Consider the following 3,707-nt stretch of genomic DNA (forward strand, 5'->3'; position numbering starts at 1 on the left):
TAATTAAATAATACATAATAATGGAAGAATAATAAGAATTAAGATAATCAAAGGTAAGATGGCTTATACTGTTTCTAATTCTTAAGCACCTGTTGTGCTTTTGTGAGTTAATATTAAAATTAATATTAGATGTATATGTTAAAAGATAAACTGAGGCATATTAAAAAAATTAAGAATTTGAGCAAAAATTGATTTGAATTGGGCAGTGCCAAATCAGAAGTGGCTAGGAGTGCTTCACAACAGGAGGTTGGGGAGAGGCTTTTATAGAGAAAAGGTGGAAGCAAAGTAAGGAAATTATTGATTGGCTATAGTCTGGAGTCTAGCAGGCTGTTTCTGACTAGTTGTCCTTAGGTTTTGATTTTATAACCCTGAGGCATTAATTGATTTTTGTTTGTTTACATAGGCTGTCACATTAGAGCCACATCAATCTAATGATCTCCTTGTTTAATTAATAATTCCCTCTTTGATCTCTCCGCCCCGGGTCGCCACAGTCTCGGCTGCTTTCGGGCCTAGCAGCCTGAAGAAAAAAAAGAGAAAAAGATAATATCTTAAAAAAAAAGAAAGAAAAGAAAAAAGAGCGAATCCTTCTCGGAGAAGCCGCGGGGAAGTCACTTTTGCACGCTTCCGGCCTCCCGGCCGCCGCCACCGCCGCCGCCGCCGACGACCTTGGGCGTCTGTCGGTCCGCGTCCATCGGTCCGGTGGTGAGCCGCTCGCGTGCCCGCTTCCACGTGCCTCCACCCGCGCCGGCCCGCCACCTTCCGCCCTGCGCGCCGGCCTCTGCGCTTCTCGTGTCCGCGCTGCCCTTCGCCGGCCCGGTGTGGGAGGCGGCTGCACGCTCCGGCGCCCGGGGCTTGCTGAGTCGGCACCGACAAATAGTTGGTTTCCCTCTTCCCTGGGCTGCTGTAATCTTAAACCGCCAGGAGCCGGAGGCCCATATTTATAGAGAAACGCATGTTCCAGGGGCCGCCGTGGGCACCAGTAGGTTTCCTCTGGAAGAATTTTTGTAATTTGGAGGACAGTCCTCGTTTTAATTTTCTTCATTTTTTGAAATTGGGAGCTTCAAGGCCAGGACAGCTGAAAATTACAAACTCCCAGGGAGGGCCATATTGTTTTTGAGAGCCGTTTGTCTGCGGTTTGGCAGTCTCAGTCTCCTCCGAGCCGTCACTGAACTCCTCTCCCGCCCTCGGAGCTGACTCCAGCCTCTCTGAGCTTCACTGCCACCTGTGAGCCACGGCACGGGCCACGGCTCGGAGCGGAGCCCCCTTTGTCCTGTGTGGTCCCTCTAAGAAGCCCTCCTGGTGGGGCTCAGGGTGTTGGGGGCTGGGGAGATGAACACCGCGGCCAACAGCTATACCCCATGGCCTCCTGCACTGGGTGCCCAGCGCTCAGACGTCACCGAGGCCATCGTGTACGGAAAGTTCAGTCCTGCGGGGCCTGTGCTGTCCATCCAGGTCTGCCGCGATATGATCACCTGCCGCTCCCAGGGTTATGCCGACGTCAACTTCCAGCAGCCAGCTGACGCTGAGTGGGCCTTGGATACCGTGAACTTTGATATGATTAAGTTAAAGCCAATCCGTATCATGTGGTCTCAGAGGGATCCTTCTTTGAGAAAATCTGGCGTGGGAAATGTCTTCATCAAGAACCTGGACAAATCTATAGATAACAAGGCACTTTATGATACTTTTTCTGCTTTTGGAAACATTCTGTCCTGCAAGGTGGTGTGTGATGAGAACGGCTCTAAGGCTTATGCCTTTGTCCACTTCAAGACCCAGGAGGCTGCCGACAAGGCCATCGAGAAGGTGAACGGCATGCTCCTCAATGACTGCAAAGTGTTTGTGGGCAGATTCAAGTCTCGAAAAGAGTGGGAAGCTGAGCTTGGAGACAAAGCCAAGGAATTCACCAATGTGAATTCTTTGGGGAAGAGGTGGATGATGAGAGTCTGAAAGAGCTATTCAGCCAGTTTGGTAAGACTCTTAAGTGTCAAGGTGATGAGAGATCCCAGTGGGAAATCCAAAGGCTTTGGCTTTGTGAGTTATAAAAAACATGAGAATGCCAATAAGGCCGTGGAAGAGATGAATGGAAAAGAAATGGAATGAAATGGAAATGGAAATGGAAAAGAAATCAGTGCGAAAGTCATTTTCGTCAGCTGTGCACAGAAGAAAGTGGAACGGCAGGCCGTGTTAAAGCGAATATTTGAACAGCTGAAACAGGAGAGAATTAGTCGCTATCAGGGGGTGAATCTCTACATTAAGAACTTGGATGACACCATTGATGATAAGAAGTTAAGGAAAGAGTTTTCTCCTTTTGGATCAATCACCAGTGCCAAGGTGATGCTGGAGGATGGGAGAAGCAAAGGGTTTGGATTTGTCTGCTTCTCATCCCCTGAAGAGGCAACCAAAGCAATCACGGAGATGAACGGACGCATCGTGGGCTCCAAGCCACTGTATGTTGCCCTGGCCCAGAGAAAGGAAGAGAGAAAGGCTCACCTGACCAACCAATATATGCAGCGGGTGGCCAGGATGAGAGTGTTCCCCACAAATGCCATCTTAAATCAGTTCCAGCCTGCAGCTGGGGTCTACTTTGTGCCAGCAGTTCCACAGGCTCAGGGAAGACCTCCATATTATACACCTAACCAGTTAGCACAGATGAGGCCTAATCCACGCTGGCAGCAAGGTGGGAGACCTCAAGGCTTCCAAGGAATGCCAAGTGCTATACTGCAGTCTGGGCCTTGTCCAGCTCTTTGCCATCTGGCTTCAACTGGTAATGCTCCAGCCTCTCGCGGCCTCCCTGCTACTGCTCAGAGAGTCGGGTCTGAGTGGCCGGACTGCTTGGCTATGGACTTTGGTGGGGCTGGTGCCTCCCAGCAAGGGCCAACTGACAGCTGCCAGTCTGGAGGTGTTCCCACAGCTGGGCATAACCTAGCGCCTCGTGCTGCTGTTGCTGCCGCTGCTCCTCAGGCTGTTGCACCTTACAAATATTCCTCCAATGTCCGCAGCCCTCACCCTGCCATCCAGCCCCTGCAGGCACCCCAGCCTGTGCTTCACGTGCAGGGGCAGGAGCTGCTGACCGCTGCCATGCTGGCCGCAGCACTCCCCAGGAACAGAAGCAGATGCTGGGTAAACATTTGTTCCCGCCCATCCAGACGATGCACTCAAATCTGGCTGGGAAGATTACGGGGATGCTGCTGGAGATTGACATCTTGGAGCTGCTACACATGCTGGAGTCCCCCGAGTCTCTCCGCTCCAAGGTGGATGAAGCTGTGGTGGTCCTACAGGCTCATCATACCAAGAAAGAAGCTTCCCAGAAGGTGGGCGCTGTCGCTGCTGCTACCTCTTAGACAAGGACAGACCGATTGAAAGGCCAAATAAACCCTCATGGAATTCAGCTCAAGGTTTGAAGACGTCCTAGCTTGTCCTATGGACCTCAGCACCAAGAACCACAGATTGCAAATTTAATAGGTCATTTTGTATCTAAAGGTTAATTATGAAGCGCCTAGAATTTTTCAATTAAAAGAATATATTCTCTGGGTTCTGATATGGCCCAGACAGTGTTAACTGTTTCTTTTTCTATTGTGAGTTTTGATTTTTTCCCCCCAGAAATTGGTTTTATTTGATGTACCCAAGTCTTGTTTCTCAATAAAGAAAAAATCTCCATTAAAAAAAAAAAATTCCCACTTTGAGTCATCCTCTAATATTGATATTGACCA

At 49.6% G+C, this 3,707-nt stretch overlaps 1 pseudogene; it reads left to right on the plus strand.

The window, feature by feature from the left end:
• Positions 1–1,329: 1,329 nt before the first annotated feature.
• On the plus strand, positions 1,330–3,435 carry LOC101321803 (polyadenylate-binding protein 4 pseudogene; annotated as a pseudogene).
• Positions 3,436–3,707: the final 272 nt, after the last annotated feature.

The sequence above is a fragment of the Tursiops truncatus genome, chromosome 6, assembly GCF_011762595.2.
Source record: "Tursiops truncatus isolate mTurTru1 chromosome 6, mTurTru1.mat.Y, whole genome shotgun sequence".
Classification (NCBI taxonomy): Eukaryota; Metazoa; Chordata; class Mammalia; order Artiodactyla; family Delphinidae; genus Tursiops; species Tursiops truncatus.